Consider the following 25,984-nt stretch of genomic DNA (forward strand, 5'->3'; position numbering starts at 1 on the left):
TAAAAACAAGATGCAATGATTGATTGAATGTTGTGAATGAGAAGGAGGTGACAGCAGTGACTCCAACATTTCTGGTTTGCTTAACTGGATGGGTGGTGGTGCCTTTCACTGAGCTATTGATGGTGGGAAGAGAAACAGACTGTTGGAGGAAGTTTGGTTCTTTGCATAATGGTTTTATGGCTCCTGTGAAACATCCAATTGGAGGTGTTCGATTTTTCCCTTTCCTCCTTCCTTCCCTGCCTGCCTTCTCCTTTCCCTCACCTCCTGTTTGCTCAAAATGGCCTAACATAACCACTCCAGCCCTTTCCAATTCCAGGACCCAAAAATGAATGACTGACTCTCTAAATTCAAATTTTCAAGAGATTGAATTGATTGGTCATTGGCCAGCCAATAGATTGGTTCCTCTTGGGTCAGGTGACTAGTTCTCATCCAAACAGAGATGGCCAGGAAAGAAGGATGAATCACCTGATACAAACATGGCTGCCTTGGGCTGCCCTTTTCAGCAGAAGCTAAGGAACAGGAGTTGCAGACAGAGAGGCAGTCCCAAATGTACTGACCACATCTTTAAGGAGTAAACTAAGTGGTCTGTAAGGTACCTTTACCTCTAAAGGGTTTGTGTGCCCACTTCCGGTGAACAAAAAGGACTGAGGTTCAGAAAGCTGCCCTGCTGTATGGAGCTCCATCTGGATTCCAGAAATACCTCCCTCCTCACTTCCCCATGAGCCTGGCACAGTGCAGGTTTTCTGGCCTTGACAGGTGAGTAACCCCAGTTGTCAGCTGCTAGCAGGATTCACAGGCTTCCACCCCTGGGAAGACAACAAAGGGAAGCCTATTCCTGGGCAGCAGAGCTAACTTGTGGCTTTCCCCAGTGACTGAGCCTAGGAGTAGCACCAACCCAGTCTGTGCTCAGCACAACTGTGTCTTATCATTTCTGGTTCCCTCCCCACCCACTGCTCCTGACTTGGAGAGACTTGAAGTCATGGGCTGCCAAGCTCCTCAGTGCTTCCCACCTGCATCCTCAGCCCAGTGAGAGGGATTTCCAGGGCTCATCCTTGGGGCTGGAGAGCTCCCAGCATGCTCAGCCTGGCTGTCAGACCCCTGTGTCCCAGCATCTGCCTTCTTCCTGGGACTGAGCCCCTGGGCACTCCAGCTGTCATGCCTGGACAGCTGTCCTTGGCCCATTCTTAGGCTGATCCCTGCTCCTTTATTGACTTCTGAGTAAGGACAGCCACCCAACTTCGCATGCTAACATTGGCTGTGTTTCTGCCTTTTCCTCCTGCCATATTGTGATTTATAACGTGTATTTGGTCTTTGCCTTCATTTCTGGCACAGTGCTCCTAAAACACTTGGAATTTCCTAAGTGATGACAGTGGTGAAGGTGTCTTTTGTTATGTTAATGAGATGGCTTTTGGACCTACTCTAAGGATGGGGGCTGGTTGCCAGGAGAACCAATCATGTGATTAGAGAGTTGGAACTTTCTGTCCCATCCCCCTGACCTCCGGGGAAGGGAAAGGGGCTGGAGGCTGAATCAATCTCCAATGGGCAATGATCTCATCAATCATGCCTGTGCAATGAAACCTCCATGAAAACCACAGAAGACAGGGTTCAGAGAGCTTCTGGGTTGGTGAGTACACGGAGGTTTGAGGGAGAATAGCATGGGCTCAAAGAGGGCATGGAAGTCCCAAGACCTTCCCCAGATCTTGCCTCATGCATCCATTCCACAAGGCTGTGCCTGAGTTACATCCTTGCATAATAAACTGGTAATTTCTAGTTCGTAAATAGTTCTCTGAGTCCTGTGAGCCACGCTAGCAAATTAATCAAACTCAAGGAAGGAGTTGTTGGAACCTCCAATCTGCAGTCGGTGTAGAGGTAAGGTGGGCAGCCTTCTATGACTGAGCACGTTACCTGTGGAATCTGACTCTATCTCCAGGTAGATAGTGTCAGAACTGAGTTGAATTGTAGGATATGTAGCTGGTGTTGGAGAATTGCTTGATGGTGTGGGGAAGCACTCCCCCCTCACCATCCTACCCTCCCCCGACACACTGAAACTGGTACTAGAATTACCTCACCTTTCTCTACAGTCTGTCTTCCTGCCAATCAACTATAGATTCATAGGGTCCTCATCCGTAAAATGAGCATAAGGATAATAATCCCTCCTACACAGAGATAGTGGATTCAAAAGTCCTAAGCCAACAGTCCTCAAAGTTTGGTCCCTGGACCAGCAGCATCTGTATCACCTGGGTTAGACATTCACATTCTTGGCTCCACCTGAGTCAGAAACTCAAGGTGGGGTCCGGCAATCAATGCTTTTAATTGGGCTTCCAGGTGATTCTGATACATGTTCCAGTTTAGGAAGCACTGTGCTAAACTACCTGTCCTGGGATGCAAGACATGAATTGAGTCTGGTATTTAGGGAACAGCCTCCCCTCCTCACCCCCATACCTCACCAAATCAGTGCCTGTTTCCTTTTGACTGGTTGTGTAGACTTTCCAGTTTCATCACACCAAAGGTCCTATGGACTTTTATCCTTTCTCAGTTTCCAAAAGACCATTGGTTGTCTTTGTCTTCCTTAGCGGCTCAGAATACCCCAGATTCCTGCATGTTGACTTGGGGGAATGATTTGGGATGGTTGGTTTTCAAAGCCAGATGAGACCTCCAGGAAACACTAATCTGTCCCAAGCAAAGCTTCTCAGCAGAAGGTAATAGCACCTTAGAAAAAAAATTCTTTTCACCTCTCCAATTTACAGAAATTAGGTCTCAGAGAGCCAAGGGTATCTTGCCCAAAGTCACACAGCAGAGTACAAAGCTGACCCCAGGGCCACGTCTGCTGGCTTCTAAGCTAGTATTCTTAGCACTATAGCAGGGCTTCTGGAATTTTAACATGCACATAAATCCCTGTGGAGCTTTGCTAACATGCAGATTCTAATTCGTGGGTTCTGAGATGGGGCCCAGGACTATTCTAACAAGCTCCCAGGTGATACAACACTGCTAGTCCAAGACAATACTTTGCATTGTGAGGTTCCTTTTTTTTTTTTTTTTAAGATTTTATTTATTTATTCATGAGAGACACACACAGAGAGGCAGAGACATAGGCAGGGGGAGAAGCAGGCTCCCTGTTGAGAGCCTGATGCAAGACTCGATCCCAGGACCCCAGGATCATGCCCTGAGCCAAAGGCAATTGCTCAACCACTGAGCCACCCAGGTGCCCCTGCATCGTGAGGTTCTACTCCACACTGCTCACCACTCATCTCTCCTCCCAGATTGATTTTTGATAACCTTCCAGCCTAAGAGAGCCAGCTTTTGCAGAAAAGAAATGATCCGTACTTGTGGTCAGGTAACAGAGAACTAGAGTCATGAATAGAAAGCAATAGAGTTGGTGAGGTTGGATGAACTGCAAAATCCCAAAGTTCTACTTTTAGCCAGGGCTGCTAGAAAATCTGTTGATTCTGGGCCTCTTCCTGAGTTGGAATCTGTTGACACCCCTCCCTACCCCTGCTCCTAACAGCCCCCCACCCCCAAGCCGCTGCTGCTGTCTCAGAGGCTGGTCTCCGGGGCTCAGCACCTCAGGAAGCTCTCACCATGGCAACAGACAGTCCCTGCGCCAAACACATTCATTACAAGAGCTGGAAAGAAAACAGCCAAACTCTTCCTGACCTGACCTTTCCTGGGGGAACTCAGTCGGTCGACTGGGAAAGTCTTCCCACCCCAAACCCAAAGCAAAGAGCCTTGTGACTCTCACAGAATCTTAGCAAGAGAAAGAATTTTGAGGCTTAATCCGAGCTGCTCGTTTTCTAGATAATGCCAGAGAGGGCACAGGACTCACCCAAAGCCACACAGCCAGTTTCTGGAAGGAGGGCCTGGTCTCTGGGCAGCCAGCACAAGCTCTGTTCTCCTGAAGGAAGCTCCCTGAAGGGCAGTGGCTCTCTTATATTTTGAAGCACTAACCTCCCAGTGTGATTGTATCTGGAGATGGGGTCCTTAGGAGGCAATTAAGGTTGTCAGGTCAGAAGGTTGGGACCCTGAGCTGTCAGGACTATGACCCTATAACATGAGAGAGAGAGATTGAGATCTAGTTCTCTCCCTACCACGTGAGGCCACAGTGAGAAGGCCACCGTCTATAGGCCAGCAAGAGAGCCCTCACCAGAACCCCACCATGCTGGCACCTTGGTCTTGAGCCTCCAGACCATGAGGAAATACATTTCTGTTGCTTCAGCCATCCAGTCTGTGATATGTTGCCATGGCCGCCTGAGCTGACCAAGCCCACCTTCAAGCCAGTCACATTCTCATTCAGTGTCCCTAGAAGAACCTGGATGTCTTCACATGGTGCTTTGAGAACTCTTATAAACAGTATCTTTTCCCTGGACTGCTGGGAAGCCATTTGGCTTTCTCCGCCCTCAAGAATGCATCTGTTCGGTTGATTCCTTGTGGGCATATGTGTGTGTGTGTGTCTGGTTGGCCTGAGAGGTGAAAACATGTTGTGCTGGGTGTGGATGAGAGTATGCCTCCAGGGTCTGAGGGGACCACAGAGAGAGGACCAGAGCCTCATTCCTGCCTCTCCTCCAGCACCTATAGCTGGCCCTCCTCACTGCTCCACTTCCAATGTCACCTTCCACAGACCCGATGCTCCAGCCTCTCTGAAAGCCTTAGGGTGTCCCAAATGTGCCGTGCTGTTCATTTCCCCCTCATACCTTCACACGTGCAGTCCACACTGCTTGGAACACTTTTCCCTTCTTTGTTCCCCTGGCAAGCCCTCAAGATCTGCCTAGTGATCTCTTCTTCCATGAAGCCTCCCTCACCAACACTCCTTGATTCCCATTCACTCATTCACTTGTAAACAAGCAAACACACAATAGCTCAATATATATGGGCATGTACATACACAAACACACACGATTCTTGGTTGCAAACAATAGAAACTATGGCTAATTTAAACAGAAAGGGACTTTATTAAAAGGATATTGGGTCATCTCCAGATGACCCAGAATTGGGAAACTAGGCTCCAGGCTCTGCAGCCACTAACAGTGCCCTGTGGCATTCTCAGAGCCAGGTGCAGGATGCTATGGGCACAGTGGCTTGCAATAGCTTGCATTGCCAACCCTACTAGCACTGGCCCCTCCACAATGCCCCTGGAACTGCTGCCATCTCCACCAATGGGAATGCTTTGGATTATTTCTCAATCTTCTCCCTTCCTTGTGGCACTAGCTCTGATTCAGAGTCTGGGTCAGTGAACCCAGTTGGCAGAGCCTAGGTCGCATGTCATACCCTGGTTCTGAAGTGGAGGGTAGGCTCCTTGCTTTGCTCAGAACTATAGGGAGGAATTCCTCAAATTATAGAAGGGGATTCAAATGCTAGGTGGCCAAAATCATGACAAATGCCTCCTAAATGTAGAATATATATTTTGGGTGTTTAAAAAAATTCTCATTATTCATGGTAGCTATGTTCTATAAAGTCACTATAAATACTGAATTAATGAATACAGAGCAATTGCTCCTATGGGATATTCAAAATTAAGTTCCAATAAGCCTCCAATCACATTTTTGTAAAGAGATCAATATGTATGTATGTATATATGTAAGACACTTTATTGAATATATATTGTTGATTCACTAACATTGAACTCACAGCCAGTAGCACCAATTATGGGTCATCAAGCACCATTATGGTGCTTATCTAACACACATAGTTTCTCCGTAAGGCACATCCAGCCTTCTTACACTTAGGAGTGCTAGACAGCACTTGAACACCATCCTTAGGGACCACTTTATATAGTGCAATCACCCCAAAAACACAAAAATTCAAAAAGCATGTCAAAAAGCATGTCACTAAACAGAACATAAAAAGGACACTTGTTTACATTGTAAGAGTTGAGAGCACAAAGCAGAACATAGCCTTGTTTAACTTCACCTGGGAGTGTGGGCATTGAGGTGCTTTTGATGTGTCTCTTTTGCCTCTTTTGACGTGTCTGTGAATAACTCATAGCGAATATTGATTTGGGGCTTCTAAAGAAATGTTAGCTAGTAGGCAAATTTGAAAATATAGGACCTGTGAATAATGAGGACTGCTTTTATATATAGATATATATAAAAAATACACAATTTTTTTAATATATCGAATTTTTCCATATGTATTTCCACAACTGTACGTCTTGTTGTGATAAGGTATATCACCCATTTAGGATGTCCCTGTCTTGGGAGAGTGGATATCTGCTAGAACAACAGTCACTGTGCAACATTGTCTAGTTAGATTTTTACTTGAACCTATAGCAAGACAATAAGCTTAAAAGAAGACATTGCAGAGAGCAAGTTTTTCTCAGTTCCTCTGGCAGAGACTCCAGGATCACTGCTGTGGGGCAGAGGGCAGACTGCAGAGGAAGGAACAAGTCTGAATATTTTACCCCTTCTAGTCCCAATGGATTTTGTTAAGAATGCAGGGTCCCTTGTTTGGGATAAGAATGAGCAAGTAGATGGAGCCTGAGAACATCAAGGTATAGTGGCCATGTGTCCAGTGTTTAAGTCTGTAGGATGGACTATCTTTCCCTGGTAAGTTGGAGCTGGCCTGCCTCCTTAGACAGTTCCTAAGAAATGCACATCAGTTATAGAGAAAGAAGTGACATTTTCTTCACAAATATGAGTGTAGTATGAATATGTGTCCAATCCTGCTGCACATCAGTCCCACAAACACTGAAATGTTTGGATACCTACTCTGTGCCAAGCACTGTGCTAGGTGCTGGAGATGCATTGTCTGCAGTGAAGTAGTGGAGGGGAGATGTGAACCTTGTCTTAGAGGAACCTCATACCCTGACACAGCCGGAAGGTGGTGGCGAAGTAGAAGAGAAGGGAGATAAAACCTGACTCTTTGATCATTCACTCTGGGGACAGCTCTTGACTTGCATTGTTTGGTCTACAGCAAAGAGCAGAACTATCTATCTTGTAGGAACTCACGGGTCTAGGAGGGCAGCGCAGATGAGAAAGAGCCCAGGTAAATATTTGGAAGCATAGAAAGTCTGTAAACAACAGAGCATGGGATCGTAGGATTTCAGAGGACAAAGTGCCCACCAGCACCTGAGGGTCAAGCAGGGTGTGGGTGAGACAGACTTCCTAGAAGAAGAGATCTTGGGATGGCCTTTGGGGTTCAGCTCCTGGGGAGTAGTGAGTGGTCAGGACAGGTACAGAAGGGTGAAACCATAGCAGTTAAAGCTGTACTGATTTGGGGGGAGCCTGAGTGGCTCAGTACATTAAGTCTGATTCTTGGTTTTGGCTCAGATAATGATCTCAGGGTCCTGAGATAGAGCCCCATGTGGGGTTCAGCGCATAGTCTGCTTGTCTCTCCTTTGGCTCCTCATCCTCGGCTCTGTGTGCATGTGCACATGTGTGCTCTCTTTCTCTTACTCTCTTATAAATAAATAGAATCTTTTTTAAAAAAGCATTTATTAAAAAACGCTGTCCTGGTTTTGGGCACAGCCTTTCTCTCAGAGGACAGGAGGCAAAAATACTTCTGGTTTTAAATCCCCCTTGGAGGGAGTGGCTTTTATCTGGGGAGTCCCCACCCATAGCCCCTGGGCAAGAAGGAACTCAAAGATTGGCAGGACCTTTGGGCTACCAGTTCAGCAGGGCTATTTTGTTACCCGATTGGCTTAGGGATTTGTTCCTAATTAAGTGAATTGGAAAAAGAAAATCTTCTTTCCTGGTGGTAGAGGTATGGACCCTCCCTTACCAATGACATTTGTTCCTATCAGGCCCAAGGTCTCCAGCTCTGCTTGCCAGGGGCCTCTACTGTGGACCAAAGCAACCCATTTGTACAGCACTTGTGCCCTGCCTAGAATCCTTGCTGGGCAAGAAGTGAGGATGGCGGTGTGGGGAGCGGGGGAGATGAAGTACCCAAGACAAATTCTTGCTGTGCCAAGGGGTCTCCTACCCACAGGAACAGAAAACATATACAATAAAAGGGAGAAAAATGCCCAAAATGACGAAGTGAAAGAAAAAAAAAAATCCGAATTTGTGCATGACTGAGGAAAAAAAAGCATCTTGTTGAAAGAAATTAGATTATTGAATACATGTGCAATTGCAAACTCCCTGAGAGTCCCTGGAAGCCAGTGAGCTGTCTCCCCAGAGGGACTAGGAATGGACTGGAAGGCATTGCTCACCTCCTGGACCATCATCTTAGGCTTCTGGGCCAGAGGGGTGCGGTGCACATAGAGGGGAGGGTGTGCTGGCTTGGGAGTTTGCAAAAATATTTCCAGCCATTAGCTCATTTGATTGTCACAACAGCTCCTGGGAGATCGGAAGGTCAGCAGTAGTTATTCTGTTTATTTGGTAATTAAATGCATGTTCAAAAAGGTGAAACAACCCACCCAGAGTCCCGTGGCTAGAAAATAGTGCAGCCAGGACTGCGAGTCAGGATTTTTTTATGCACCTGCTGGCTTGGTAACAGGAGCGGAGAGTGAACACAGAGATGCAGCACCTCTGGATACTAAGCGATTTCAGCCTGATGGAGGTGATTGCTATTCATAGCTGAGGAAACAGGCTCAGGGGTGTGAGGTGAGCCCCCCCCCCCCGCCCCAGGGGCCTGTGCTAAGTGTATTCCTAGAAGCTGGCATGTCCCTACGGAGGTCACAGGGTAGACGTGACCATCGTTCATCTCTGGGCAGAGCCAAGGAGCCCAGGGTATGTGGGCCAAGCAACAGGGGAGGACAGGATATTTGGGCCTGGTGACAGGATTGTTTGAATGCAAGTGTCCTGTCCCTCTGCCCTGAAGCTTCTGTGGTATTACCCTGAGTTGTGACACCCCCTTCTTGACACCTCAGCCTGCCACAGGGCTCTGTTGGCCAACTCCTTCTGAGCTAAGCTCCAGAACTTATAAGGTGGTGGCAGAGTGTGATCTATCCCAGGCTGCTGCCATGCCTGGGCCTGTCTCTTTGGCCCTCAGCCTGGCAGCCACCTGGGCGAGGCCCATGGGTACCATACTATGAGTGCTACCCTAATCACATAGCTGCCCCCAGAGGTGATTTTTTTTTAATTTTAAAGATTTCATCTATCTATTCATGAGAGACACACAGAGAGAGGCAGAGACATAAGCAGAGGGAGAAGCAGGCTCCCAGTAGGGAGCCAAAGGTGGGACTTGATTCTAGGACCCTGAGATCACATGCTGAGCTAAAGGCAGATGCTCAACCACTGAGCCACCCAGGAATCCTAATTTTTTCTTAAATTAAAAAGAAAAGTCCATGAAAGTAGCAGAATCATACTGAACCCCTATCGGCCACCTGGCTTTGGTCTTTGCCTTCAAGGAGTACAGTGTCCTCTTACTGGAATGCTGGCTTAGGTGACACTTTGAAATGCCTGGGGCATCTGGGTTGTCCCAGTGACTGGGCACTCTAAGGAACTGGGGCCAGGGATGGTCAATATCCCATAGCACACAGGCTAGTCCTTTGCAACAAGGACATAGCCTGCCCTAACCGCCCACAGTGTTCTGAGAAACACTAGTGGGAGGTAGATCTGAGCCTCCAGTTCCTCGTTGGGAAGGTTGACACTTCCCACCATTTTGTCCATCTGGACCCTGAGCCTCAGGGAAGTTAAGTCGCTAGAAGTGAATCTGGTCAAACCAGACTACAGAGTCTACATCTTTTCCATGGCCTTCAAGGCTACCTCTCCCAAGCCTCTGGGTAAAATGGGGCAATGACTGTGCTGATCTGGAAACAAACGTAACCAAAGGCCGAAGAACTTGGGAAGACTCTGGGCTGACTGCCTGGGAGGGGCAGGACGTGCTGGGTATAGCCGTGGCCAAGGGTAGAGGAAGGGAAGATGGGAAATAGGCCTCTTTGGACATTTCCTATGTTTCTTAATGCAGCTCCCACAGTCTTGATGGAGGCTCAGTGGGGCACATGAAAGTGCCAGTGGCCCACCCATCCCATCTCTGAAAGACTGATAGGAAGGATCAGAATTTCTTCCTCCTTGACTCCTCCCCTAGTAGCCTTGGACCATCACAGCCTACTAGTCCTGGTTCCCGGATGTTAGGTGATCAGGAGGGTGTGCAAGGAAGTGGGGGGGGGAGGGGAAGCCCCCCCCCCCCCCGCCGACACACACACACACACACACACAGCCCCTGCTCCACTGAGCTGCCCTGTCCTGGGAGGATACTCTTTGGTATCCTTCAGACATTAGTTCCTCCTTGGATGTCCTGGTTACCCCAGGGGGCTAAGTGAGAACAGTCTGTAAAAGTCCTCAGGTTTAAGACCTCGAACCTAATCATTTGTCCTTGCTTTCCAGGAACTGATCATCTAGTATAGGAAACACTTTTTTTTTTTAAAAGATTTCATTTATTTATTCATGACAGACCCAGAGAGAGAGGCAGAGACATAGGCAGAGGGAGAAGCAGACTCCCTATAAGGAGCCCAATGCGGAACTTGATCCCAGAACCCTGGGATCATGCCCAGAGCCTAAGGCAGACACTCAACCACTGAGCCACCCAGGGATCCCTAGGCAACAAATTTTAAATAATAATAACGGAAAGCAAAAAAGCAGTAATGATGAAAAATAGTGAGAACTTGAAGAAATGTCTGAGTTATTGGGCAGACAGGGCCTCTGTACTATCTCAGGAACTCCTAAGGGCAAAATTAATAATAATCAATATGGTACTAATAATTATTGTTTTAATGATTGAGCTACTGACCCTTGGGGGAAAACATCTTACAGTTTTTCTATACATCTTTAAGCAAGATTTGGGTCAACATGTTAGAACCGGTTCTCTTTACTTCCTGATATATATATCATGGTCTTTCTTCATCATGATAGTACATTTTGATCTACAACACCATTTGGAGTGGCTGGAGGTCCTCTACTGTATAGACATGTAAGAATTTGTTTTATAGACCACCTATTGTTAGATACTTCAGTTTCTGTTTCATTGATTATGGCTCAGAAAAATTTGGAAGACATGGAAAAACCTATCAGTATGCTTCTTTGCATTTACTTTCTTTGATATCAAGCTTAGAAAGCCATTCCCTGTCCAGTGATGTATTAAGTTAACAAATATGTATAAAGTGCCAATGAGGTGCCAGGTTCCATTCCATTCCATTCCATTCCATTCCATTCCATTCCATTCATTGATCCATCAATGAAGAAAACATAAAATTCCCAGTTCTCCTGGAGCTTATAGTTGTGGGGGCAGGGGGATGGGTAATAAACAATAAACCTAGTAAGTGAATTATGTGTTAGAAAGTGGTGAATGATAATGAAAAAAAAATGGTAGAGCAGGGTAAGGAGCATGGGCAGGGCTAGGAGGGAGAAATGGTGGAGGGGGTCAGGGGAAAGGGCATGATCAGGGAATTATGTCTTTTAGGCTTTTTAAACCAGAGGCGAAGGCACATGTAGAATGGGCCCTATAACCACTAGACATATTGTTTCTTATTTAGGACAACAGTCAGGACTTCTTCTATTACAGGAGGGGATCAGGGTTTCGGTTTCTTTGGTTGAGTTCTGGAGGAAGTGGTTGGCCAGCATTGAGGCCACACTGTGAGAATATATCTGTCTTTAAATGTAGGGATCATGGGGGGATGGGTAAAATAGGGGAAGAGGGAGATACAGGCTTCCTGTTGTGGAATGAATAAGTGATGGGCATGAAAGGCATAGCATAGGGGATAAAGTCAATGGTGCTGTAGTAGCATTGTGTGGTGACAGATGGCAGCCACACTTGTGTGCATAGCACAATGTGTGGAGTTGTTGAATCACTATGTTGTACACCTAAAATCACTATGTTGTACACTATGTTGTACAGTGTGTCAACTGTCCCTCAATTGAAAAAAAAATTTTTTTAATGTAGGAGTCACACTCAGCTCAACAAGATGCCAGTCACTCGGGGTCTGAGAGCAGCCAAAGGGCCAGACAGCTGTCCCTAATCTTCAGTCCCTGGCTCCAATGGTTCACTGAGTGGAGGAGGAATCCAAAACCCTTCACATTGCTTAAAATGGTCTCCATACCTATTTCTTCTTCTAGATCTTTATTCATGTTTCACATGTAACTCAATCTGTTAGGAATTCATTTCGGAATGTGACACTGTGGCAAGGCTAACTTAACTTTTCCCCCCAAAATGTTAACAAAATTGAGTATTTTTTTTCTCTCCCTATTGATCTGAAGCATCACCTTATTCATGTTCTGAATTGAATACTTAATGGCACACCACCAAATACCTGCTTCAAAGGGTGACACTAGTTCCTTCATCATGGGAGGTGACACCAATTCCTGAATCTCTCCTCTCTGCAGATGTTCCACCTCCCTTCACTTCATATGGTTTTACTATTAGGAATCTCACATTTTCTGTTTGCCTACAAAGATACTCTAATTGACTTGCAGACTCTTCTTGAAGTTATTGTTCTATTGTAATACTATTGGACTATATTGGTAATAATAAAAACAATGTGTAATATTTATTGGATGCAGGGCACCTGGTGGTGGCTCAGCATCTGCCTTTGGCTCAGGTTGTGATCCCAGTGTCCTGGGATCGAGTCCCGCATTGGGCTCTCCAGAGGGAGCCTGTTTCTCTCTCTGCTTGTGTCTCTGCCTCTCTCTCTCTGTCTCTCATGAATAAATTAAAAAAAAAAAATTCCTGGGTGCTTTCTCCAGACCAAGCTGCATTCTAAATCCTTTATATTTAATGTAATTTAAATCTCAACACAAGTCTCTGAAATATTATTTTACAGTTAGGGACACTGAGGCCAGGAAAGCCACATAGCTAACTCGAGGTCCCACAAGGTGACACTGGGTTTGGATTTGAACCCCAGCAGCCTGTGCTGTTAATCCACAATGTGTGGTTTCACTATAGGAGTGGAAGTCTGGGGGAATAGGGAGACAAAGTGGTCATAACTAGAAAATGCTCATATTCATATATTCACCATACTTGGCTAGTACTTTTTACCTCCAGTATCTTTACTGGACCTTGACTTTAAAAAGCCAGCAATAAAGTTTATTGGCCTCTCTAACCAGAAGGGCTCTGTGAAAGCAGGAGCTTCCTGGCATGCCAGCCAGAGGACAACCAGGGGTGAACTTGCTCGCACTAATTTATACACAAAGTGCGTCATCAGTAGCTCCGGGGGAAATGCCAGTGCCACCTTGGCTGTGAATGCATTTCGTTGGCTACAGTCCTTGATATGAGCCACTTCTCTGGGTGCTGGTCTGTCAGGCTTCTCACTATTGCACCAGATTCATCCTGAACACCCTTGCCTGTCCAGGGGGCAGCTACAGATATCACCAAGAGTCTCCCTCTCTGCCTAGCGCTGCGTCACCACCTTACGACTGCTTTTTATTTCTTCCTTCCCAGTCTGTATACTTTCCATTTCCTTTTCTTGTCTGATTGCATTAGCAAGGCTTTTCTGTTCAATGATGATAAGGAGTGGGGAGAGGGGACATCCTTGCCTTGTACCCGATCTCAGAGGGAAGGTTTAGAGTTGTCACCATTAACTATGATGTAAGCTGCGGGCTTTTGTAGGTATTCTTTATCAGGCTGAGGAAGTTCCCCTCTATTCCTAGTATACGGACAGTTTTTATCTCGAAGGGTGTTGGGTTTTGTCACAACTTTTGAAAGATATGTCATGATGTATTTGTTGTCAATAAATGCTCATTTATAATGCCATTTGGAAAAGTAGTAATATTCCATTTATATGATTATACTGGCAAATATTTCAATACCCTTCTACTTTTGAATTTTTAGGTAGTTTTTGCTTATGGTGTCTTTTGAGGTATAGAGGCTAATTAAGGCAAGACTGAGTAAAGACAGAGATGCATCATTTCAGAACCTTACATCCAAGAGGGCTGGGAGAGAGAAGAACTGGAAGTGAAGAGAAGCAGGGGCACTGGGGACAAGGGCACAGGCATGAAGGAAGAGCGGAATTAAGAAATACTGCCTTCATCTGGTATCTGGTTCCCTCACACTTCATGCCCAGCCATGGGCTAGTCTGGTTCATGCTCTGACTTACTCCTACTCCTGGAACCACAATCAGGAGAGGAGGGGAAACGGAAGGCCTTCATGTGCCAAGGCCTGGATCCCTATCCAGCTGCCGGTACTCCTTGCCCTCCTTGCTTGGATCAGTTCACATTGCCACACGAGAGGGCTGAAGACCGTCTACAGAGATCAGGAGTGCTCCTCCCCAGGTATTCCAGGCGCTTCATCTTTCCAGCACACAGGAAGCTTGTCCCACTTTGAGATTGCACCGCCTCGCCAGGGTGATAGCCTTCAGAGCCAAAACACAGCTCACCATGCTCTCTCCTCCTGCTGCAATGATCAGCAATGCTCCAGGTCTGGTTGCCCCCTCAGCCTGGGTCCCAGAAGAGGAGGAGGCAGGGCAGAGGGTCCTGCTGATATGCTGTGGATTTACGGCATGGATGAGAAATGAGCCTCGTTGCTGAAGCCACTGAGATTTGGGGTTATCTTGTTATTGCAGCACAACCTAGCCTGTCTTCACTGATACTGTGTCTTCCCAGTCAAATTTTAAAAACCCAAATTAGGGTAACTTCCCACTTGCAATAGGTTCCCCATTCTTCTAGAGAATTCTGAACCATATAAGATTTATAAAAATCCCAATCTGCAACCCACACAAACTATGTCTGGTATGTTCAATCTGATGTTGTGAATGTATGAACGAAACCATCTGGTGGGACTTGTTCGTGCTGATTCACAGGAAGCTCCAAGTGAGCACCTCTGCCTTTAGAAAGGTCCACAAACAACCTGTTTATACCTTGCTCTGGATTTGGGGCAGGAAAATGTATTGACTAGATCCTTCGTGGTTGAAACCACAAGATTATATTTCTTTGTTATCTGCCCTCTGCCTCCTCTCCAGTCCTCTGATTACCCACAAGCTATGTTGACTAATCTGTGATCACATTTTGGTTTCTTCATTCATCTTGGGCTTTGTGGTGTCTGTTCTTTCTTTTCCAGTTTGAAGATTATTCTCTTGGATGAAGACAGAAGCAAAATAAAAACTGAGTGGCTCTGCTTTCTCTTCATCATCTGTTTACATGACATCAAAGCCCCCAAGCCCTGGACTCACCTTGGCTTTCTTTTTGTCATTTCTCTGAGTAGATCTTAAAAAATCCCTTTGTGTGTTCTTCAGCACATTTTCTAAGTCTCAGATTATTCTGGATTAATTTATCTTTCCTAATACTACCTGTTCCCAAATATTCATTTAGAAGTTACTTTATTAAATTATAAATTATTTTAATGCTAAAATAACAACAGATATCCAAGATTAAAATTGCTCAAATTTTGTGACCTAATTAAACCAAGGATTTTCCCCATGTTTTCTAATTCTTTATGCATATTTTATTTTAAAATGTTGCAGCAATATTATCTATCAGAATCACTTAAAATTTTCTGAAATGTAGGAATGCCTGGATGGCTTAGTCAGTAAAGCATCTGCCTTCTGCTCAGGTCATGATATCAGGGTTCTGGGGTTAAGCCTCACAACAGGCTTCCTGCTCAGCAGAAAGAGTGCTTCTCTCTTTCCGCCTGCCCCTCCCCCTGCTTGTGCTCTCTCCCTCTCTCTCAAATAAATACAATCTTTAAAAAATAATAAAATTTTCTGAAGTGTAACATAGATACATAAAGTGGAAAAAACAAAGGTATCTCAGTGGACTGTCCTAGAGCAAACGCCAATATACCTCAGGTCAAGAAAAGAAATAGATCATTCTAGCACCCCAGAAGCCTGGTTCCTACCTCTTGGATTACTACCTTTCCCTTTCCATATAATTAACAAAATCTTGATATTAACGTCTTTCTTGCTTCTCTTTATGGCTTTGCTCACTGCCCTTGTAATCTTCAGCTCTAATTCAGTTGTGCCTATTTTTTGAACTTTATATAAATCGAACTATACGTGCTCCTTTGCTGGATTATTTTATTCAATATTATATTTGTGGGATTCATCCAGGTTGTACTATATGGCAACTATATGAACTATAGTTCATTCACTGTCTAAACATACCAAATGTATTTCTCTATTTCATGTTTGATGGCCTTTTGGATTGCTTTTGATTTTTGGGTTTTGTGAATGATGCCACTATGAGCATTCTAATTGTATTTCTTGGTGACACATGCAAACATTTCTATTGGGATGAGCTTGGGTCCGATGCTATATGGTGTACTGCTTTAGTAGATAATGCCAAATGGTTTTCCAAAGTGATTGTATTAATTTGTCCTCTAATCAGCAGTGTGTGAGAGGGGCCATTGCTCTAAATCCTTGCCAACACTTGTTATTATCGCTGCTTAATTTTAGACATTCTTGTGGGTGTTTAGTGGTATCAGGTCATGTTTTATTTTGCATTTCCCTGATTAATAATCAGGTTGAGTGCCTTTTCATTTGTTTATTAGCCATTGGCGATCTCTTTTGTAAAGTGCTTTTTCAAATCCCTGGCCCAGTTTTCTTTTTGGTTGATTTGAAAGAATTTAAAAAATATATTATCACTGTGAGTTTTTTGTGGTTATTTGTGTTGCAAATATCTTCTCCCACCTTGTGGCTTGTTCTTTCATTCTCTGAATGTCTTTTGATGATCAAAAGTTCTTAAAGTAGTCAAATTTAGCAATTATTTCCTTTATGACAGTTCTTGAAAATCTTTACCTCTGTTATCTAGAAGGATTCCTTCCTTCTTTCCTACCTTTTGCTTTTCATATGTATCTGTTTTTCACTTCCTGTGGAATTATACAATGTATTCTTGCCTCAAAAGGACATATAATTATATTGTCCAACACCAGTTATTGAAAAGACTGTCATTTCCCTACTGTTCTTCAGGGCTGCCTTTGTCATAAATCTCATGTGTGTATATATACCACTCGGTTTGTTCCTGAGCTTTTATTCTGTTCCATTGACAACTTTGTCTTTATACTACACTATTAAATGCTGTATTTTTTATAATAATTCTTTTTTTAAAAGATTTTATTTATTTATTCATGAGAGATATATGTAGAGAGACACAGAGACACAGGCAGAGGGAGAAGCAGGCTCCATGTAGGGAGCCCGATGAGGGACTCCATCCAGGGTCTCCAGGATCATGCCCCAAGCCGAAGGTGGTGCTAAACCACTGAGCCACCCAGGCTGCCCTTTATAATAATTCTTGATGTGAAATAGAAAAAGTCCTCCCATCTTGTTCTTCTCATTTAAGAATGATATGGCTGTTCTTAACCCTTTGTTCTTTCATATGCAGTTTTGAATCAGCTTGTCAAGCTCTGCAAAAAAAGTTGGGATTTTGGTTGAGATTACATTGAATTTATATAATAATTTGAGTGCAGTAGACATCTTTACAATATTGAATCTTCAATTCATGAACATGGTATAGTCCTCTATTTTGATCTTTGCTATTTCTTATACTGTTTGGAGGTTTACTTTGTAACATATTTTAATAGATTTATTCTTAGGTTTATTTTTATGCTATTGAAAATGGTATATTTTTGTTTCATTGTATTTGGTTTTTTCCTGATACATAGAAATACAATTCTACTATATTGACCTTGTTTCGAATGCATTACTAAATTTATTCATTAGTTTTCAAAATGTATCTGTAACTTCTTTAGATTTTCCACACATGGTATATTACATACAAATTATGACTGTTGTAGTTCTTTCAATCCTTTCTTGTCTTACTGCAGTAGACTAATACAATGATAACATTAGTGATAACAAACATCCTTATTTTGTTCTTGATTTCAAAGGGAAATATTTCATCATTTCACTATTATGTATGAAGATTACAATAGGTGTTTTCAAGATGCCGCTTCTCATGTTTAGGAATTTCCTTCCATTCTAAGTTTGCTAAGAATCATGAATTGATGTTAAATTTTATCAAAATATTTTTCTGCATTTATTGAGATAGTTTTTGTCCTTTATTCTGTCAGTATTGACTGATTTTCAAATGTTGATCCAACTTTGCATTTATGTATAATAAACCCAACTTGATCTATTCATAAATAGGCTGAGAAATATTTTGTTTAGAATTTTTACATTTGGGATCCCTGGGTGGTACAGCGGTTTAGCGCCTGCCTTTGGCCCAGGGCGCTATCCTGGAGACCCAGGGTCGAATCGCACGTCGGGCTCCCAGTGCATGGAGCCTGCTTCTCCCTCTGCCTATGTCTCTGCCTCTCTCTCTCTCTCTCTCTCTCTCTGTGTGTGTATGTGACTATCATAAATAAATTTTTAAAAAATTAAAAAAAAAAAGAAATTTTACATTTATGTTCGGGCATGAGACTGGCTTGTAATTTTTTTCCTCTAAATGTTCTGGATTGATTCTGTTGTCAGAGTCTTACAAAATCTTCACAAAATAAATAGGGGATTAATATCTTTTATTCCCTAGAAGAGTTTGCAAGTTTGAAATTATCTATTCCTTATGTATTTGGCAGAATTTGCCAGTAAAGCTATCCAGAACTACAGTTTTCTTTGTGGGAATATTTTAAATTATTGATTATGTCTTAAGAATATTCCATTTTTCTATTTTCTTGTGTCATTTTCTGTAAGTCATGTTTTACAAGAAATTTGTCTATTTCATCTGATGTTTAAAATGTATTGGTGCATAGTTCTTCACCATATTTTCTTCTTGTCCTTTCAATATCTGTGGAATCTATAAGATTCCCTTTTTCACTGCTGACATTCATTACGTATGCCTTTCTGTCTCTTTTTCATGTCAGTCTTGCTTGGGGTTTACCAGTTGCATTCATTTTTCCGACACAACTATTCATGTTGTTCAATACTCTTTAGTGTGCATTTCCTAAATTTCATTTAATTTCTGCCCTTGAATATTTTCTTCCTTGTATTTTTTTTTTTTTTTGAGTTTGATTTGTTAGTCTTTGGTTAAAATTTTGAAGTGAAAGCTTAACCTGTTGGCTTTTAGGTCTTTCTTCTTTTCTAATACATGTGGTTAGAGTTCTATAAGCATATTTTAGGTATATCCCGCAACTATCGATACATAGTACCTTGCATTATTCAGCTCAAAATATTTTAAAATTTCTGTTATGATTTCATTTCTAACTCATAGGTTATTTAGAAGTATATTTCCTAATTTCCAAACATTATCTCTTTATGGTGATTTCAGTGTAATTACATTATGATCATAGAATAAATAGCCCCTGTATAATTTCAGCTTTTTTTTCTTTTTTTTAAATCTTTTTTTAAATTTTTATTTATTTATGATAGTCAGAGAGAGAGAGAGAGAGAGAGAGAGGCAGAGACACAGCAGAGGGAGAAGCAGGCTCCATGCACTGGGAGCCCGACGTGGGACTCGATCCCGGGTCTCCAGAATCGCGCCCTGGGCCAAAGGCAGGCGCTAAACCGCTACGCCACCCAGGGAAACCAATTTCAGCTTTTCAAAGGTTTTAAAATTTGCTTTCTGGCCCAGCATATATATAATTTTGTAAATGTTTAAGGTATACTTACAAAGAGAGTATTTTTGGCAGTCATTGGGTGCAGTGTTTTATATATTTCCATTAGGTCAATTTTACTGATTATAGTATTCAAATCTTTATCTGATTAAAAAAAATCGGTATCTGGGAGTTGTGTTCTAAAATTTTCTTCTTTGTGGAATTTTCTATTTCTTCTGAATGTTTGCTTTTCATATACTTAAAGCTGTACTATTAGGTGAATACAAAACTGGAATTGTTCTATCTTCTTAGTAAATTGAATGTTTTATAGTCACAAAATTCCCTACTTATCTCTAGCAATTCTTTTTGCCTTAAAATCTACATCAAAAGATACTAATATAGCACCACTAACTTCCTTTTGGTTAATCTATCATGGAATTACTTTTCCCTATATTTTACTTTCAACCTTTCTGTATCTTGGTTTCTTAGATATGCTTCCTGTAAACAACAGAGAGTTGTGTTTTCTATTCTAACAGTTATTGGAGCATTTACTATATATTTTTTGTAATTACTGATATATTTGCTTTTAAGCTATCATTTTACTGTTTTCTGTCTGTTCCTCCTGTTCCATGTTTCTTACCTCTCCTTCACTGACCACTTTTGGATTAAGAATTTTCCTGTTATCCATCCCTCATTTGCTCAGAAGTTACTGGCCCTTTACAATTATTTTATAGGTTATGCTAAAGATAAACGATATGCATCCTTGATATATCAAAATCAATGATTAACTAGCACTTGTTCTTGCTTCCCAGACAACACAAGGACTTTAGAACACTTTTGCTCAATTTCTTCTGGTCTGTTTTATATGCTAGTGTTGTCATATATCTTCATTTTCTCAATAAATACATATCCCACCTCAAATAACTAATATTAATGGTCTGCTATGGATCCTTCTTCATCTTTCTCCATGTTCATATAGACATGTACACATGTATACGGGGATTTCATCTGATGTGGGACTTGATCCTGGGCCTCTAGGATCTCACCCTGAGCCAAAGGCAGACATTAAACCACTGAGCCATCCAGGGATCCCCTGAAACTTGCTTTATTCACAAAAATACAATTACCGTTTTTTAAAGTTAGTCATTAAATGAAGATCTAATTCAGCTTTTATATAGCTACATATTATTCCATATTGTGGATCTGCCATAATTTATTTTTATCCAATAAATAAAAAATTCTTTTTAATCTTTGTCATTATAAGCATTATTATAACCAATAACTTTAAACACATGTCTTTATATGTTGGTGGTTTTATTTCTATAGGATAGATACCTAGATAAGAGATTGTTGGGTCCTAGGTTAAGTGTATATCTTTTCTATTTCTTAAAAAGTTTAAAGGCCCCTTTTAAAATAACAACAAAATAAAATGCCTGGGACTAAACTTGACCCATATGAGGAAGTTTTTAAATTTTAAAATACTATGAAGGACAATAGATTATAGTGACAGCATATTCTTTTTTTTTTTTTTTAAACTTGAAGCATATCTGACATACAATATTAGATTAGGTTTAGGTGTACAACATTGTGATTCAACAATTATGTACTTTACAAAATGCTCTCTACAGTAAGTGTAGTTACCATCTGTCACCACACAAAGTGATTACAATATTATTGACTCGATTCACTATGCTGTATGCTCCATGCTTGTGACTTCTTTATCTTACAACTGGAAGTTTATACTTTTCTTTCCCCTTCCCATATATTGCCTATCTCTCTGCTTCCCTCCCTTCTGGAGCCACTAGTTTATATTTATGAGCCTATTTCTTCTTTTGCTGTTTGTTTTGTTTTTTAGATTCCACTATAAATGAAATCATATGATATTTGTCTTTTTCTGTCTGACTTGTTTCACTTAGCATAATACCCTCTTCCATGTAACAAATGGCAAAACTTTATTAATTTTTCTGGCCAAGCAATATTCCTTTGTGTGTGTGCATGTGTATGTGTTCTTTATCATTCATCTACCAATGGAGGCTTAGGTTGCTTCCATATCTTGGCTATTATAAATAATGCTGCAATATACACAGGGGTACATGTATCCCTTTTAATTAGTGTTTTCATCTTCCTTGGGGTAAATACCCAGAAAGGGAGTTACTGGATCATATGGTACTTCTATTTTTAGTTTTTTGAGGAGCCTCCATACTGTTTTCCACAGTGGCGATAGCAATTAACATTCCCACCAACAGTGCATATGTGTTCCCTTTTCTCCACGTTATTTTTTGTCTTTTTGATACTAGCCATTCTGACTGGTATAAGGCGATATGCCTCATTATCATTTTCATTTGCATTTTCCTGATGATGAGTGATGTTGAGTGTCTTTTCATACGTCCATTGGCCATCTGCATATTTTCTTTGGAAAAACATCTATTCAGGTTCTCTGCCCATTTTTAATTGGGTTATTTGTGTGTGTGTGGGGGGGGTTGGTGTTGAGTTGTGTAAGTTCTTTATATATTTTGGATATTAACCCCTTATAGGATATATCATTTGCAAATATCTTCTTCCACTCAGGTTACCTTTTTGTTTTGTTGATGGTTTCCTTCATTGTGCAAAAAGCTCTTTATCTTGATTCAGTCCAGATTGTTTACTTTTGCTTTTGTTTCCCTTGCCTGGGGAGGCATATCCAGAAAAACGCTGCTAAGGGTAATGTCCACGAGAGTACTGCTTATGTCTTCTTTTAGGAGTTTATAATTTCAAGCCTTACATTTAGGTCTTTAATTCATTTTGAGTTTATTTTTGTACATGGTGTAAGAAAGTGGTCCCGTTTTTTTCTTTTGCGTGTAGCTGTCCAGCTTTCTCGGCACCATTTATTGAAGAAACTTTTACCATTGTATATTTTTGCCTCCTTTGTTGAAGATTAATTGACCATATAAGAAGTGTGGGTTTAATTCTAGGCTCTCAATTCTATTCCATTGATCTATGTGTCTATTTTTGTACCAGTGCCATACCATTTTGATTACTATAGCTTTGTAGCAAGTCCTGAAATCTGGGATTCTGATACCTTCAGCTTTATCCATCTTCTGCAAGAGTGCTTTGGCTATTGGGGTCTTTTAAGGGGTTTTTGTTTTGGTTTTGTGAAAAATACTGTTGGTATTTTGATAAGGATTGCATTGGATTTGTAAATTCCTTTGGGTAGTGTGGACATTTTAATAATTTTAATTCTTCCAATCCATGAGCATGGTATATCTTTCCATTTATTTGTATCATCTTCAATTTCTTTCACTAGTGAAAGAGTTAACAGTTTTCAGAATATAGTTTTGTCACTTCTTTGGTTAAATTTATTCCTAAGTATTGTATTCTTTTTGTTGCAATTATAAATGGGGTGTTTTCTTAATTTCCCTTTCTGTTGTTTTGTTAGTAGTGTATAGAAATGCAAGGGATTTCTGTACATTGATTTTGAATTCAGTAAATTTTACCGAATTCATTTATTAGTTCTAATAATTTTTGGTCCCCCCCCCCTTCTTTTAATAAGATTTACCAAAAGTGAATACATCATTTCCCTTTACTTCTGATGTCAGGATATGGTCACATGACTCTATCTAGCTGTAAGGGTAGCTAGAAATTAGTCTTTTATTCCAGGTAACAGTATGTTCAGCTCAGCTGAAAATAGAGCTTCTAGGTGACTAAGGAGGAAGGAGTGAAAGCATGATTATGTGGACACCCGGTAGGCTCTGCTGCAGTGGTAGCTGAGAGCTTAGGGCTCCGAACTCTTCTCTATTTTAACCAGAGAAGCTTACATTTTTAATCTGCTTAAAAAGTTGGGTTCACTGTAAGATTTGAACACAAGAACTCTGTATTTTAAAAGAAATAATAATTCAAAACCACCAGGCCAAATCAAGTGTCTCTTGCTTATAGAGCAAGGGACCATTAATAATGTAGAGCTGCCAGTGTGCCTTCCAACTGCTTTGTGGGCTTGGGGCTGTGTCCAAGGAATAGCAGGGCCCAGACTTCTGGTTTCCATATCCTTGAGAACATATGGTAAGAAAAGGACTAGAGGTTGGTTCTCTGTGAGGTGAATCTAGACCTTTCAAGCCTGGAGGGAAAGGCCAAGCCAAGACTTAGAAGAGAAATAGCAGAATTGTGTATTGTGTAGGGTGGACTCAGCTGCAGAAAAAAGAGATGCAAAGCATTTAGTCAATCACTTAATCAAGAGAGCTTACTGCTTCTAACATAAAAGGCTGAGATAAGACTGTGTATGTAGGTGGTGGTTCTGAACCATGCTTTGGAGTCCATTGGTTAGCGTGAGATCAGGGGAACAAGCATTTAAAAAACATATTGTATCATGGAAGATTCCCAACATACACAAAAATAGAGGGAATGATATTCTGAACCACTTTTAGAGAAGTCTAGACTCTTTAAGAGAAGAAGAGAAGTCTAGACCTCCTCTCCTTATAGGTAATCATTCAAGAAACTTATTGGTTATCCTCCCAATCTAAAAAACTGTGTGTGTGTGTGTGTGTGTGTGTGTGTGTGTGTGTGTGTGTGTTGCATTCCTGCTGGAGATATGTGAGCACATTGGAACAAACATTACACACAAGATTTACTACAAAGCTATAGTAATGAAAACAGTATAGTACTAGCACAAAAATAGATACATAAATCAATGGAATTAGAACTGAGAACCCAGAAACAAACCCAGGCTTATATGTCAACTAATCTACAAGAAAGGAGGCAAAAATATACAGTGAAGAGAAAACAGTTTCTTCAATAAATGGTCTTAGGAAAACTGGACAGCTACATGCAAAAGAATGAAACTAAACCACTTTCTTACACCAGATACACACATTCTCCCTCCTTTCTTGGATAAATGGCTATACTAACTTTCCTCTTTTTTTCACTTAACATTGTATCTGGGAGATCACTCCCAAAGCAATATATCTAAGTAGTCCTCATTCCTTTTAGCAGCTGCATAGAACTCCATTGTATGGATGGACCATAATTTATTCAACCAGTGTTGAAATGATGAACATTTGCATTGTTTCTAGTCTCTTATTACTATAAATTGTGCCACAACAAATAGGTTTGGGCATATATCTTTTGAATTTTTGCCATTGTGGTTTTGGAATAGAGTCCTTAAAAAATGGAACTGCTGGGTCCAAGTATAGTTACTTATGTAATTTTACCAGATACTACCAAATTTCCCTCAATAAGAGTTATACTTTTTTGCATTCCTTTCAGCGATACATGAGCACATTAGGAAGAACGTTACTCTCCCAATTTTACCTTTTACAGATGAAAGAATGGAAGTACAGGTGCATTGAATAGGCTTGCCCAGGCTATACAGCTATTAAGTAGCAGAGGTGGGACTTGGGCCCAGCCAAGAAATGTTTCTCTGCTAGATAAGATATATGGCAGTGGCTTAGGAGTATCTCTCTATCTCCCTTTTGGGAGCTTAACATGTCCCTAATCAGTATCCTGGCCTCCTGTGATGCCTCAGACTCCAGTAGTTCTATTCCAGTTTTCCACCCTTGAGGCTATAGTCTCAGGACCTCTGAGGATGGGTCATCTTATCAGGGTGACCCCTGTTAGAAGCAGCCTTTCCTCCCTGTTCCACATGAGTCATCACTTAGCACCCACCAGACTGGATGCTTCTTTCTTCCCTAATTAGAGCATCTGTTTTCATGCTAAAATGTGGTAGATGCATGAAAAGGAGGAACATGTGTCTGGTTATCAATTATTTTCTCTGGAGTCAGAATATTTGAAGGGGCACTTAAAATGTTTGGTTTTATGATAAAATGACTCAGCATTCTTCACAATGTTTTGAGAGAGAGGGTCTTATACCACCAAAGGGAAGGCAAAAGGAAGAGATAGAAAGTGTCACCTGCCATGGCCTGACACATTCTTCACACCGATAACCTTCATAGAGCCCCCTTTTTTTTCTTAAAGATTTTACCTATTTATTCATGAGAGACACAGAGAGAGGCAGAGACATAGGCAGAGGGAGAAGCAGGTTCCCTGCAGGGAGCCTGATGCGGAACTCGATCCCAGGACCCCAGGATCACATCCTGAGCTGAGGGCAGCGGCTCAACCACTCAACCGCTGAGCCACTCTGTTGTCCCCATCCCCATAGAGCCCTTTGATGTGGATATTGTTACCTCCTTCTCACAGGGGTCGGAATGGAGACTCAGAGGGTAAATGAATTGTCCAGACTTACACAGATGGCAAATGGCAGAGGTTGCTTAAATCTAGCTTCTGTGGCACAGGGGCTGTGGTTTTGTTTTTTGTTTTAGTGCATTTACTTCCTCTCTAATAAAACAGATCTAGATAATACAAAGGAAAACTTCCAGGATTACTGCATTCAGGGATCACTCCCTTCTTTGGAAAAGTTTCAGTAGCCTACCTCTGGGTCCACCCACTTCCTAGTTTACCTACATTCTCCCCCACACATTCCCTAGATGGCATCTAGTCCCATGGCCATTATCAGTTGGGTTGTGTTCAGCTGCAAGTAACAGAGACCTCAACCCAATTTGGCTTAGATAATTGGGCACATTTCTTGTCTCATAAATCTCTGAGATAGGATGGGCTCCAGTGACTTGATGTCAGAAGATTTACATTTTCTTTTTCCTATGTCCGTATGCTCTGCTTTCCATTGTATCAACCTTAC

The 25,984-nt window shown here is 41.8% G+C and overlaps 1 long non-coding RNA gene across 2 annotated transcripts in view; it reads left to right on the plus strand.

Annotated features, from left to right (window-relative positions):
* Positions 1 to 445: 445 nt before the first annotated feature.
* Positions 446 to 25,984, plus strand: part of LOC112933159 (uncharacterized) — a 46,547-nt gene continuing 21,008 nt past the window's right edge. Inside the window, exon 1 of one of the 2 annotated variants that reach the window (XR_011999745.1) lies at positions 446 to 756. This is a non-coding gene — a long non-coding RNA (uncharacterized lncRNA). The remainder of the gene's footprint in view (positions 757 to 25,984) is intronic. The other variant, XR_003237606.2, reaches the window with a different exon arrangement.

This window comes from Vulpes vulpes, chromosome 2, assembly GCF_048418805.1.
Source record: "Vulpes vulpes isolate BD-2025 chromosome 2, VulVul3, whole genome shotgun sequence".
NCBI lineage: Eukaryota > Metazoa > Chordata > Mammalia > Carnivora > Canidae > Vulpes > Vulpes vulpes.